This window comes from Hyperoodon ampullatus (genome assembly GCF_949752795.1).
Source record: "Hyperoodon ampullatus genome assembly, chromosome: 3".
Taxonomy (NCBI): Eukaryota; Metazoa; Chordata; class Mammalia; order Artiodactyla; family Ziphiidae; genus Hyperoodon; species Hyperoodon ampullatus.
In genome coordinates, this window is record NC_136916.1 from 80,996,789 (window position 1) to 81,012,014 (window position 15,226).

The 15,226-nt window shown below is 45.5% G+C and overlaps 1 protein-coding gene across 2 annotated transcripts in view; it reads right to left on the bottom strand.

The window, feature by feature from the left end:
* The window catches only part of ST8SIA2 (ST8 alpha-N-acetyl-neuraminide alpha-2,8-sialyltransferase 2), a gene marked incomplete at both ends in the record, with an annotated part of 59,525 nt that overhangs the window by 25,482 nt on the left and 18,817 nt on the right, over window positions 1-15,226 (bottom strand). The gene's annotated exons all lie outside the window — the stretch shown is intronic.

Sequence of the window (15,226 nt, forward strand, 5' to 3'; positions counted from 1 at the left end):
ATCTCACAGCCCGCCTAGGAGAACTACAGAGGGACAATGAAATCTCACCTAGGCCTCTCCAGAAATGGGCAACCTCCTGGCCCAACCACAAACCCAGGCATTTTCAGGGAAGTAGACCTCCTAGATGCTCCCCCGCCTCTCACTTGAACATTGTTTCAATTCTCACCAAGGTTTCCACTTGAGAATTTCATTTGAGCTTTGAGGCAAACTCCTTTGTCTCCTCTGGTTAATCTCATAGGCTAGCATGCTTGAGCCTGACTAAGCACCTGCTGTAGCATGACTCAGTATTTCCTTTAGCCTGACTCATCATTTGCCCCTGGTCTTCGCTGGCTGTCACTCACCTGTGGTAAGACGTTGTCCATCATATTATCTCCAAACTTGAGACATCAGAAGTCCAACAGAGGCAGCAAGACTGACTCAACCAGTGCCTCCAACCAAATGTGAGAATGATTTGCTTTTTGGGGGCAGGAAAAATAATATTAAGTGGTGTCACTTTACCAGGGAGCAGGAGATGGGTGAGTAATGGGGTCCTTTGCTTCTTCCTCTGGAGGAAAAGTTTTTGGAGTAAAAGCATTCTAAGGCCCTTTCCAGCTCCACCATCTCTTCAGTTCTGTCGATTCCATTGTGGATGGGGGCCATGAAGTTTCACCCTGCTTTGCTAATCACACTGGGCCAGGGGAGAGATGAATCCATCTGCCCCTGGTACCCAGCCCACTTTGTGCTCTGTGTGTGTTTTTTTAAAGTTGTATGTGAGACTAATTATTTTTATTAAGTTAAATAATTTTTTCACCACTGATTTATAGGATATGTGGTTTGAGGAGACACTTCTTCACACTTTTCTCATTTTTTTTTTGGAGAGCTATAATTTTTTTGTGATTTTTGTTGTTGTTGTTGTTGTTGTTGTTTTTTGCAGTATGCGGGCCTCTCACTGTTGTGGCCTCTCCCGTTGCGGAGCACAGGCTCCAGACACGCAGGCTCAGCGGTCATGGCTCACGGGCCCAGCCGCTCCACGGCATGTGGGATCCTCCCGGACCGGGGCACGAACCCGTGTCCCCTGCATCGGCAGGCGGACTCCCAACCACTGCGCCACCAGGGAAGCCCTTTTTGTGATTTTATTTTAATTTTTGAATTAACTTTTATTGTAGTACAGTTGCTTTACAATGTTGTGTTAGTTTCTACTGTACAGGAAACTGAATCAGCTATATGTATACATATATCCCTTCTTTTTTGGATTTCCTTCTCATTTAGGTTACCACAGAGCACTGAGTAGAGCTCCCTGTGCTATTCAGTAGGTTCTCATTAGTTGTCTATTTTATACATAGTATCAATAGTGTATATATGTCAATCCCAATCTCCCAATTCATCCCACTCCCCTTTCCCCCTGGTGTCCATACGTTTGTTCTCTACGTCTGTATCTCTATTTCTGCTTTGCAAATAAGATCATCTATCATTTTTTAACATCTATCATTTTTTAAAAGTTCCATCTAGCCTTTCAGCCAAGGTGTTGGTACACTCCAAAGAAATAATTAAAATCACTGCAAAAGCTGTATATTTAAAGAATCCTGTGATTTAATAAGAACTCTTTGGGGGAAGTTACTGCCTAACTCCTCACTGGTTTTAAATCTGGATTTTTCTATCTGCTTTCTTTAGGATTCACATACTTGTAGATATAACATTGTGTGTGTGTGTGTGCACGTGTATCTTTTCCTGATAGACTGAATGTCCTTTCAACATTATTTGGCAACAGGAAATATTCTGCCTCATAGCTGGATGACCAGGCAACAGGATGTGTGCTATGACTCACCCAGTGCCTCATCTCAGGTCTCCCTTCAGGTCTCAAGTTTCATTACACACAGTCTAATTCTTAATTACACAGAGTATCATTGGTTCTTCACATTTAAGTCAACGCGTAATATCTCTTTTTTGTCTCTCTTCATTTACCCTTGGGATGGCGGCATTCTCACACGTCTAATTCAAGGGTCTGGGAATACCTGGCCATCTCTGGCCTGTAACCATAATCTACTTAGGTCAGCGCCCAAGGGCTTTCCTGGGCCCACTGCTGTCCACATGACACTGACCTTTCACATGTCCTAACCCTGACCCCAGTCCTCAAAATCAGCACTCCTTGGCGGGGGGAAGACTTGCTGGGCCAGATATTAAGTCAAGTACAGTAATTAAAAGTGTGGTCATAGCTCAAGACTAATGAAAGGTTACTGGAACAAAAGAGATTGTCTAGAAATGCTGCACATGAGAATTGATGTATGATTTTAAAAAATCATTATCAACGAGAAATTCAATAAATGGTTTGAAGTAGTTGATTAATAATCTGGAGGTGAGTTGGAGGGAAATCATGTAAGTGTTCCCTGACATAAATTTCAAGTGGATTTAACTAGTGTTTCTCAGACTTTAGTAATTCTCATATTCCTACCAGCAGTTTGCCATATTTTGTTTATCACCCATACTACTAACTACTTAAGTTTTTAAATTGACTCATCTTTTAAAAACTTCTTAACCTACACAATGCCATCTGTGAAAATATGGGTTTGATATCATGATTATATACTCATTTGAAAAGAACACAAAACCATTACCACAAAAATATTTATCAATGGAATTCCTAAAATCATCTTATTACCAAGGACACTTATAGCACCTCTGGGGAAGACTGAATTAAACAGTTAAATATTTAAAGAAGGCAGCCCATACAAAATTGGTAAGAAAATGGAAGAGGATATTTATCAAATCTTGATGAGGTATGAGGAATATATGTGAAGGACTTTTAAAATTCAGAAGTGGAAGAAGAAATTCTAAGAGAAAATACAGACAGACTTAAAAAAATCTTCATAAAAAATTAAAATTCTGCTTATACAAACAGCAAACCTCAACAAACTCTGTTCAGCATCTTTCTTGAAATCTGAGAGGACTCCAGGTGAGGTGAGCACTGCACTGTGCATCTATCTGGTTTAATGCAACCAGGGGTTTGGAGAGTACTCAATGCTGAGCAACAACTTCCTCCTGCTTTCTCTTCTCCTGCCTCCAGGCCAGGTCCTGGGGAGCATCCAGTCCTGCTGACTTGGCCACCACAAACCATGCACTTTTTCATACCAATCCTTCCTCTAACTCTGGGTTTCCTCACCTCGGCCCTATTGATATTTCAATGTTGGTGTTGGGGGTTGGGCAGCTATCTGTGCACTGTAGGGTGTTCTAGCTGCATCCCTGGCCTCTACCCACTTTATGCCAGGAGAAGGCCTCCCCACACCCCCAAATTGTGACAACTAAAAATGCCTCCAGACATTGCCAAATGTCCCCTGGGGCAGGGAGGCAAAGTTGCCTCCATTTGAGAACCTCTGCTTTGACGTTTGTTTTCTACCTAATACCTCTAAGAAGATGAATCCCCTCCATCAGCCAACCCATCCCATCGCCTTCCTATGCTAAACCCCAAGCCCAACACCTGTGCTTCCCCTCAAAACCATCTTAGTTTTCAATTCTCAGCCACCTTTTCCTTCTCTTCCTACAGCATTCTATTACAGCATTTGTCACCTTTTCATATTTAATTATTTCATGGAATCACAGATGGGAGACTTTAAAGAAATTCTGTCATTGAGATAGTCTAAACTCCTCCTCTTATAGTTGAAGAAACCAAGGGCTAGAGATTTGGTTCTGGTTTCAGCTTCCTCAGCTGCTCGCCACACTAGAAGGGAAGCCCCTGGATGGTGTGCATTAACCATGTCTTTTATTTTCTTTATCTGATGCTTTGACATCTGGGACCTTGCTGACTGTGGAGGGACAGCTCCTCTCAGGGTTAGCAAATTCCTAGAGATAGTAAACAACTGGCCTGGGAGTGCACCTTTCAAATACAAATCAACTAATCTAGAGCCCATACCCCTGCCACCTCCCTTAGTGGGATCTTATTCTCTGGGCCACTATCCACCTGCCATAATCACCTGGAGCTAGGTACAAGACATCTATGCATCTATCTGGTTTAATATAATGAGGGGTTACAGTTGTCCCAGACAGGTAGGACAGCTCCTATGCCCCAGAGTCTGCTGAAGTTATCCAAACTAGCCAATCCTAAGCCTGCTTACCCTGCCTCACCCTTCCTTCCTATGGAAACCACAATGAAGGCTTTTGCCCACAGTTCCCCCTCCCCTCCCTCCTAAGTGACCTAGTGCTACTCCATGTGGCCCTGCATGACGTGGTGTGCCAGCCCTCTTGGAATGTGGGAGTATAACAAACTACATTGTCAATGGTGGTCATCTCCGGATCTGTTGGCCTGACCATACCTAAATAATAATAAAACCTATATTAAAACAGGGGGACCCTGTTTTGTTCACCTTCCCCGCCTTGCATAGTACTTTGTCCAACTGGGGCTCAGTGAATCAAATCTAACTTCAGAGCTAAGTGGGACTTTTCTTCCAAAGTCTTCCCTGCAGTTTGCATGCTGTGTTCACACATATTACTTATACTTGTACAAGACACAGTTTCACCTCTCAGATACCCAGAGAATGGGGCAGACGGTCATTCAAAGAAACTCAGATTGCAGATATTTGGCTCAAAATGAATCACATGAATTGGCAAGGGATTTTTTTTCCTAATTAGGTTTTGCCTCCATTGTTATTAAAATAAGCTTACATCCCTTGTGATTGGGGAATGCTGACACCTGCTTGGTTGAGTGACAGAGGAAGATGATCAGGTGAGAAAAATTTGCTAAAGATAATTCATCAACTTCTGAAATCATAGAAATAAAGATGCTTAGGTCATCCAAATGAGAAAATATATGGGAAAGCTCTTTGCACACTATAAAGAACTCTATAAAACAAGGTATGATATTAGTAATAATCACTGTCCACTTGACTCTGCCCAATATTCTCAGCTATAGTGAGGATGGAGGTTGATAACTCCAAAGCTCTACATTTTAAGATGTCAGTCTCCTTTCCACCATGAACATAATACTCTTTCCGAGCAGTAAACTAAGACAAAGAATAAAAATAGCCTGTTTACAAAAATAATAACAGGGACTTCTCTGGCAGTCCAGTGGTTAAGACTTTGCCTTCCAATGCAGGGGGTGCGAGTCCGATCCCTGGTCAGGGAGCTAACAGAAGCAATATTATAACAGATTCAATAAAGACTTTAAAAGTGGTCCACATCAAAAAAATCTTTAAAACAATAATAACATGCATAGTTGGATTTGTTTTCAGTGAAAAGCAATTAGCAAACCTGAAAACTGCATTTCTGTTTAGCCCAGTGGTTTTATAGGTAAGGTCATGTTTCAGGGTGCTGGGGTCTCACAGCTGTGTTTGAATCTCCCACATCCTTGGTTCCTCACTGAAGAGTCAGGCTCAGTAAATGAACTTTCAAGAGCTGAAAGCTTTAATTAAGAGTGCGGACCCAACTTAAACAGTTGATTAGTCCTGAGAATAAAAGATTAAACTAAAACACAATTCATGAATTTGCAGATGATTCTTCCTTTACAGTTTTGGGAAGATAATGAACGTGTGCTTTCAACTTGTGCATATAAACCACCGGGGTCCCTGCCTGTTGATCCTCCAAGGACACATTATAAGTATGTGGCCCCATAAACACATGATAGGGAGAAAAGAAGGAAAAGGATGATTTGCAGTCACCACATGAACAGAGCAAGGGATTCCAACAGGGTTCAAGGGTGTTTTTTTAAAGACTTTTTCTTTTTTGTGGTAAAATATACATAACATAAAATTTCCATGTTATCCCTTTTTAAGTGTATGATTCAGTGGCATCCAATATATTCACAATATTGTGGAGCCATCACCAGCATTTATCTCTAGAATTTTTTCATCACCCCCAACAGAAACTCTATACCCATTAAACAATAACTCCCCAATCCCTCCTCCCTCAGCCCCCTAGTACTCTATTCTATTTTTTTTTTTTTTGTGGTACGCGGGCCTCTCACTGTTGTGGCCTCTCCCGTTGCGGAGCACAGGCTCCAGATGCGCAGGCTCAGCAGCCATGGCTCACGGGCCCAGTCGCTCCGCGGCATGTGGGATCTTCCCGGACCGGGGCACGAACCCGTGTCCCCTGCATCAGCAGGCGGACCCCCAACCACTGTGCCACCAGGGAAGCCCCTCTATTCTATTTTATTCTTCTATCTCTGTGAATGTGCCTACTCTAGATATTTTTTGTAAGTGGAATCATACAATATTTGTCCTTTTATGCCTGGCTTTTTTGACTTAATAAAGTATTTCAGGGTTCATCCACGTAGTAGCATGTCGGAAACCTGGCTTTGGATGTGGCTATTCTCAGGAGCTAGAATATCACAGAGACGGGGGAAGGAAATTCCCTTCCAAAGTGTTTGTGTCTGGATCATTGAGCACCTGTGATTAGCACAGGAGCAGAGGTCCCACCAGCTGACAAGTGCTTGGGGCTCAAGAGCTCAGGGGCTCTCCTGCCCAGAGCATACTTGGCTAGGAACTTCCTGAATTTTTTGCTGGCAAATTGAGCTTTGATGCCCATTTCCTCCTCCATTTGAAGAGCTGGTCGTACTTGGCCAAGTGCTCAGATGGGCAAGGGGGCACCTGCCTTGGCTGGTCCAGTGCAGATCCAGTCACAAAGCTGGCAATGACGGTATCTTCAGTTTCCCTCGCACAGTGAGAAGTATGGTGCCCCATCCTTTGGACTGGGCCAGTTTGAACTCCTGAAAAGACTCCGTCACAGGGTCTTTTTCATTCACTCTGAGTAGAAGGCAGTTGCACAGAGTCCTTGCCCATAGGCTTGGGAATACATTTCGGGTTGGTCACTGTGCAACCATCCCCTACCACCTGGGCACCACCTCCACTAGTGGAGAACTTCCAAGCTTTCCAATCATACTGGTCTAAGGCATCTTCAGTGGATGCCACTAGGTAGTCCTTGATGAAGGACTTGTACTCATTCACCAACTCATCAGAGTGATGTAATGGCTGGGGTCAATATGAGACCCAAAGTTCAAGGTCATACTTTCCAAACTCTAAGAGTTAGATGCTGCTGCATCTGTGCCATTCACCAGCCTTTCCCATCACATTCCACAGCAACTCCAAGGCCCTGAATTCTTTAGGATATAAGTTGGCAAACTTTTCCTTAAAGGGCCAGACAGCAAATATTTTAGGCTTTGTGGGCCAAGAGGAAAAATTGAAGATCTTATGCAGATGAAGATACTTAAACAACAAAAGAGAAAACAAATTTCGACAAAGTTCTTATTGATGAAATTAAAAATATAATAATAATGATTGGAACATTATTTTGGGTAACAGGTCTATTAATAAGAAGAATGTAATTCTTTTTGGGGGATAAGACTTTAGTTAACTGAGGTTCAAAGTTAGTGTTCCTGTCATCATGGTAGAAAGGTGGCCTCATTCTTCTATACAGCCTTCCCTTGCTTCTCTGAAACACTGTTACCTTCCCTCTGGTGAACTCACCGGATTGTGTTACCTGAATCTCTCTTTTGGACTTATACTCTGTACACCCTAACAGTGTTGAGGAACCTGTCATATGGGGAAGCAAGTTAAGAGCACAAGCTCTGAGATAAGACTCCCAGTGTCTGCATTCCAGCTGAACTAATCATTAGCTGTGTGATCTTTGACTACTGCTAACCTATCTAGAAGCTTCCATTTGTTTCCTCATCTAAAAAAATGAGTAATAGTATCTACTTCATGGAGTTTTTATAAAGATTAAGTGAGCTAATGAGTGCAGAGATTAAAACAGTGCATGACATATTATAAAGCACTTAGTGTTATACTTATTTTGATTTTTTTGCAACTCTTTAAGAATGTAAAATCATCTCAGCTGGAGAGCCCCATGATAACAGGTAGCTGCTCGGCTTTGACCTGTGAGCCGTGCTTTGCTAATTCCTTCTCTAGGATGTTAGGAGCAAAATGCCCCTCCACAAAGCATCTTTGCCACATTTCTGATGACATCCTTCTGGTTGAGGTAGGCTTCTGCTGCCATGAGCACGGCTTTCCTGAAGTCACAGCTCCAACAGTGAGGATCACAAACTCCTGTATTGTTGGCTCGTTAGCAGTGTGAGAACTACCCTGGATCACAATGAAAGCTGGAACTGGTCAGTCACTTCTGCACTGCCAGCCAGGACTCAGTGTGACGGTACAGGGGCCCCCCTCTCAGCAGCTTCAGCTTTACAGGCAGCAAACGACACTTCTGGTATGATGTTTGCACCAAATTTAGGTTTACTCCCAGTGCCACCCGTGTGTGACACCAGTTTGTTACCCTCCTCCAGGTCCACCCACTCAGCTTCCAGCTCCTCAGGCCAGGTCTAACACCTTCACTGATGTGCTCAACAGTCTTTGAGATGCCTTTTCCTATTCAGCAAGTCTTATCATGGCACTGGAGCTCTTGGACCTCACAGACACTGAAACACTGCTGGGCACAGAGCTCCGAAGAGACCAGTGTAGGTTTCAGCCTTGACAATAGTGTTTCCATGAAAATTGAGACCTCTGGCTTCTGTGGGTGTTGTAGGCGCTAACAGGAGGGTTACAGCAGCAAGCACACGGGCTTCTGTCTTCTTATGCCCACCTCACTGAATGCTCAGCTTCTTCTTCTGCCATCCCCTCTTCCTTCACGTTAAATATTAGCTTGGTCTGATGTATCCACTGGCTGTAATTTCAGCAAACTTTTGTTTGTTAATCAGCTTCCATCAGTGTACAGAAAGGTACCAGCTCACTCTTGGCTCTTCCCTCTGCTCGACCTCAGAAAATATTCGTAAGAACGGAGGGCTTTGATTCCAGCCAATTTCCCCAGTCTGTTGTACTAGTCATCTGCACATCAGAAAAGTAAACAAGCCACTTGGATGCCAAGAATTTCCCACAACACTTATTCCTGATCTTTTCTCTTTCTCATCATGACCAACAACCAGGAGAGAGACCATATAATTTATCATCCAGACCAAACACTTTCGCAGTAAACCGAGTCATCAACCAGAAATGATACATGAACTGGGATGACCAACTCATGTGGTACTGGTCCTCCTCCAATCTACACTCATTTTATAAAGGAGACAAACTTTATAATACAAAGACTTCTAAGAGAATGCTGCATTCCAAATCCAGACCACTCAAAACCCCAGAAACCAAGGCAGTTAAAACTCAGAGACGATACATATCTATGCAGTTGGTTGAACTGGAGCTGGTGAAAGCTGTCAGTAGAGAAGATTTCTCCAGTAAGTGGTTCATGGCTATAGAGCCTTTTCTGAGTCCCTCCTGCCCCCATTCTGAAGACCCTTCTTTACAGTGAACCAGCGTCCCTTGACCTGCCTCGTCACACCTGTCCTGGTCACACCTGCAGCAAGGTTCTCCCTACACTCAGCTACCACTGCAGCTTCACCTAGCACGTGGCTTCACCACCAGCCCCTAGACTGGGGCCAAGCCTAGGACAGGGTCCTGCTCATCTCTGCATTACCATGGAGGGGTGGAGGTCACATATCTCCTGCACATCCAATGTGCTCCAAAGAGGACTGCTGAATGAATAGATGAGTCAAAAAAGCTGAAGCCATCCCTTCGCTGTAGAGAAGAGGATTCAGCCCCCGCCGGAAGCATGTCTCGGGGAGGAAGAATGGAAACCCCAGCCTCACTCCCACCTCCACTGCCCACCTACCCACACCTGCCAGGAGTGCTCCAGATCCAGGGCCTTTGCACTGGCTGTTCCCTCTCCCTGGAACATTTTTCCAACAGATATCCCATGGCTCACTTCTCCCTTTACCCTTTTTCAAATCTTGGCTCAGATCGGACCTTCTCAGAGTGGCCTTCCCTGACCATCCCATTTAACAGAGCATCTGCTGTCCTACTCCCCGCGCTGTGGCCCTTCCCACTCCCATCTCCTTTTGTCTTCTCATCACCAGATCATATATCTTGTGTATGGTCTGCCTCTGCCACAGGAGTGTAAGTTCCATGATGGAAGCACTGTGTCTATCTTGTTGACGGCTGCACCCCTAGTGCCTGGACATCATCAGAAGTCAGTGAATATTTACAAATAGAAGGAATCTGCCTCCTCCCGTCCTTTGTTACAACAAGAAGCCAGCTGTCCTCTTATCCAAACCCAGTACCTCCACCTGTGTTCGGAATTGCATCCTTTCCTGCCTTTGGCAATTCTTATTCCATCAACTACTTCTTCTCTCTTTTCCATATATTTACAGCTTCCTTTCAGCTGCGTAATAATTCTGGTCTTTATCATGGACCTTGTATATGTCAGACTCTGTCCTACGAATTTTATATTACTTCATTTAAGCCTGACAGTAGCCCGAGAATGCAGAAATGATGATCCATTTCTACCTGAGAAGAAACAGAGGCAGAGAGAAGGGGAAAACCCTGCCCGGGGCCACACAACTACTAAGAAGTGATGCCAGGATTTGAACCCAGCAGGCTGGCTCAGACCAGCACCTTATGACTCTGCCATGTTGCTGGCTCATCCCCACTAGCATTTATATATATGTTTGCTTTTCTCATCTTCAATAAATGACCCAACCTTCCTTTCATACACCCCTCAGCTCCTTCTCTGTCTCTGGCCAGCACTTTGTAAACTTCTACACTGTCTGTGATTCCTTGCTCCACCCTCTCCCCCTACCACTCCATTCAGGTTCATGTCCCCAACACTCTATCAAAAGCACTCTTGTATGAACACCTTGTGATGGACATGTCTGTCCCCATCTTATTTGAACTCTGTCAACATTTGATGGCATGTCCTCCTTCCTGGATAAGTAAAGTCGGGACTTCTTGGTTCTGGCCACAGGGTGGCCCTGGACAAACCTTCTCCCTCTGGAGGAAATAAGCTACTGGGAAGAGACATGATAAATGATCCCAAGTGAAGAGAAGGGTGAGAGTCCTCAGGGTATCTTTAAGATTCCTTCTGGCTCTGAAAATCCATTATTTTAAATCATGCTCCTCTCAACACTTTAAGGTTCCATTAACAACGACATAAAATCCCTCCTTGATTCTTTCCGTTCCCCTGACAGAGGGTGCCCCCCAATTAAAAATCTCAATTTTTCTCTATATTCACACCCAACAAGATTTTGTCCAGCATTACTTTCTATCAAAATATAGAAAATATTTTTCTTACAAAATATTAGTTTTATAAAATTTTCAGATACAAAATACGGTTGAATATTTTTTTCAACAGCTTCCTGCACCCCCACCAAAATTTACTCCCCAAGAGCGATGGCTTCACTATTCCAGGTGACAATCTCAGCCCCAGACGTACATGTTAACAAAACACATCCTTAGGAAGGGGACGTGGATTCCAAGAGAACAGTGAAAATTATTAATAACTTCATTTGCTTGAGCTCCACCCTGTGCCAGGCACTGTACCAGTGGCATGTTAATTTTCATATTTTGGTTTTAGAAATAGGACATGCAGGCTCAAAAAGTTTAAGTGATTTGCCCAGGGTCACCCCCAGCAAATAAACTGGCAGAGCAGGGATACAGTTTGCGTGTAGTCAAACCACGTGTGCCTGCAGAACACTGGCTCCTGCACCCTGCCCTTCACCTGCTGCATGTAAAAACTTAATACACAAAGAGATGCCAGAGACTTAAGAGGAAGCAAAGGTTACTCAACAAGTAGTTGTGAGACACTTTGTGAGCTAATTGGGAAAATATTCAAGTCAGATTCTCCACTGGCACCACACCAAAAAGGACAAAATGTGATCTAGCCATTAAAAACTAGGCTTAGGAAGAGTTTTATATGAAAATTCATTCAATCCTATTTTAGTCCATTTGGGCAGCTAGAACATAATACCATAGTCTGGGGGGCTTATAAACAACACCGATTGATTGCTCACAGTTCTGGAGGCTGGAAGTCTGAGGTCAGGGTGCCAGCATGGCCAGATGAGGGCCCTCTTCTAGGTCACAGATGTCTTTTATCCTCACATGGCAGAAGGGGTGAGGGGTCTCTCTGAAGCCTCTTCTATAAGGGCACTAACCCCATTCATGAGGCCTCCACCCTCATGACCTAATCACCCCCAAAGGCCCCATCTCCAAATACCATCACATTGGGCATTAAGATTCCAACATGTGAATTTGTGGGGTGGAGGACACAAACATTCAAACCATAGCACTTCTACTGGCCCATCACTTAGCGCCCACTATTGACAGTTGCTGCAGCCTCCTGCTGCAGACACAGTGTTAGCCTTGGCTGTCGTTTTCCGCTTTTTTATTGTATTAGAAATATACCACTGTAAAACCTTAACAGAGAGGTTGGCAGCCCTGAAAACTCATTTCATTCATGTCACACGGTGTGGATAAATCCGTGCTCTTTAAAGAGAAGCAGAACGTCTGTCCAACGTGCCATGCTCTGCTCTTGAACCCGCCTCGCTGGGACTTGAAAGCCCTCTGCCTTAAGCCAGGCTTTCATCCCTCCCCTTTGTTCACTTCTTGACAGACCTGCATTCAGAGAGGCCGTGTCCCTATTAACACAGCTGCAGCCTTTTCCTGAGAAAACCCCTGGAGGGCACCTGGGTGGGGGACGACTTTAAAGTCACTTTTCTTCTGGGTGTTTGATATGTCTTGCCCCCTTCCCTACTCTGCGGGACCTGGATAAATGCGGCTCCCCTGACAGCCAACACCACTCAGGGAGTGTTGCCGTCACCTGGAAGGAGGACGGCGGGACCATCAGTAAGGGGGCTGGAGTTCTGGTTCCCAACGTGCTCTAGCTTTGCAGCCCTTGGCCTCTCGAGGACTTGAGGTCCTTCTCTGCAAAGCGGGGTCGATTAAAGCAAGAAGCTCCGGGCAGACGTGAATGTCAGTTGCAGTGCTGTTATTGAAGGTGATGGCTACTGCCTTCGGGGTCAGAAGAAACCACTGCCGCGTGTGGACTCTGCCAAGCCCCCTTGGATCAGCTGTCCTCAGGGAAGCTGCCTTCCAACAGCATGGTCCATTTGGGAGAAATAAGGAGCAGTGGATGGAAGAAAATGGAATGTGTTATCTGTGGCAGAACTGTGATTCTCACCGCTGCTGCTGCTGCTCTGTCGGATGGCTCTGTGACCGTCCAGTGGGGAGACCTGCCCGAGGTTAAATTAGTGCATTTTCTTTTCTTCAGCAAAGAAGTGCTCAGCTAACTAGCACAAGAGGCACATCTGGCAGTCATGTTGCCAAGACCTGGGTGTGGTCCATCCACCAGCCACAGGGCTGTGCTGGATGGAGTCCCAATGGGACCCACAGGGTGTGGCCTGGTCCCTGAGCGGGTTGACGAAAAATCAGTTCTCCTGAAGCAGACCCTGAAATGTCTCTTAGGTCCTAGATTCCCTCCTCCTTCATCAAGTGTCAACACTCCTCCAGGTTTTCCTTGAAACTCTTCTCTGCTGCTCCCTCCCAGCCCTTCCTCCTAGGCCCTTCCCCTAGATGTCAGGGTTGCTCAGAGCCCACCCTTAGCCCTTGAGAAGCCCCGGCTTCCATTGTTCATCTACACGCCCACAACTCCCGATGCACTTCCAGGTTCCAGAATCACAGAACAGCCTAGTCACCGCCACACAGACCTCAGACCTGACCGGCACTCACACCCCCAACCTGCTCTCTCCCAGGTTTCTCTCAAGGAATGGCACCCACCCAGTCATGCAGAATCAGGGTGCTGTGGACACTCCCCATCCTCTCTCACCAGGTTTCCCCTCCAAGATCACCCAGCCTTCAGACTCTCCCACCTGAGGACAGCAGGTGCCATGCCCTCATGCCTTCCCTCAGGTTCCCCACCATGGTTTCTGTCTTAGCTCCCTGTCTGCAGAGAGTCATCCTTTGCCAAACGCTCCCACGTGGGACCCGGATTTCCAAAGTGCAAAGTGCAACATGGCGCTTCCTCCTTGAAGCTCTTCTGGGTTCCCTCACCGAGCCCCATTGCTTTCAAAATAAAGTTCGGGTTCCTTAGCGTAGCACAGAAGACTCTTGCTGAGCTGGCCCTCTTTGTCCTCATCTTCACTTTCTCACACATCCACCTGCTAACTCCACCAAGCAATGGGTAGTTTCCGGAACGTGTGAGTCAGATCACAAGATTGTGCCTTTGAACATAATCCTCTCTCTCCAGAACCCTTTATTCTGTTTTCCATTTACTTAATTCAGAGTTTATGACTTGCCAGCCCCAGGTTGTATCTGGCTTGGGGAACTTGCACAATGTTAAATCTTTTAGGATTAAGAGGCCAATGGTAAAAACTCAAGGGATTAGTCATTATAAAATATCTTAAGTTTTGGCTTCTTTTGAACAATCAGAAGCACTGGCAACCCTGGACCATAGTAACTGGTGGAGATGAGAAGCAGCTGTGCCTCAGGTTGGGGGGGGTATAAACTATATTTTCCCACAGTCCACACCACTTCTTACTGTCTTACACTGAACTGTTTCACTTATTTATGTGACCTGCCTAGACCTTGAAGGCATTTGAGTTTGAGATCCCTAGACCCACTCCTACTCAGGTAGCAAAACTCAGCTCATGTCACCTTCTCCATGACCTTCCCTGACTCAGAAGTCCCGCTTATGCCAGGTACAGCAAGGCTACGGGACCTGAGGGTGTATAGGAAGTGGCAGGGGGTACTAGTTCCTTGCTCCCTTTCAATGACAACTGACAAGATGCTTATTGATAAAATCAACTGTAGCAGAAGAGGGACACCCAGAGGCACCGTCATCCCCACCCCACACACAATATTCAGAAGACTAAAGTTCTGGAAAAGAAAATTTGGGAGCTCCATTCTCCTTATGATGTGGGACAAGGCTGCTTTCTGGGACTTGCTGATTGAATCACTAACTGATAGACTAGTAATAGAAAGCCAGCCCTGGCTCTGGAAGGATACTCAGCCCTAACGCTTTAGGTGTGAGCTGTGGTCTCCATCCCCACTCCCCAGCACATGTTCTGTGGGAGCCCAAGGCTCTGGGGAGGAACTGGGGGGGCTCTGCCCTTTGGGCCCCCCTTGTGAGCTGCTTTCTGACTACCTTTGAGAAAAGCCCCGAGATAGTGCTCAGGGTGGAGAAAATGAACTCCAGCCTTGTTGCTTCAGGGCACGGAAAGTGACATCAACCAAGAAACATCACTGCAGCTGGTAGCAGGTGGGGGGTGGGATGCGGATGGGCATAGGGAGGATGGTGGCACCCAAGGCTGTGTCCAGGTTGATGCTAGAATCGGGTGTCTGAATGGGGACTTGAGGAGGCATCTGTTCAGATGGATAGTGGAGAAGTGACCATCACCAGAGTTAACACTGACTAGGCACTTACCACGGGGCAGACACGGACCAAACCCTCA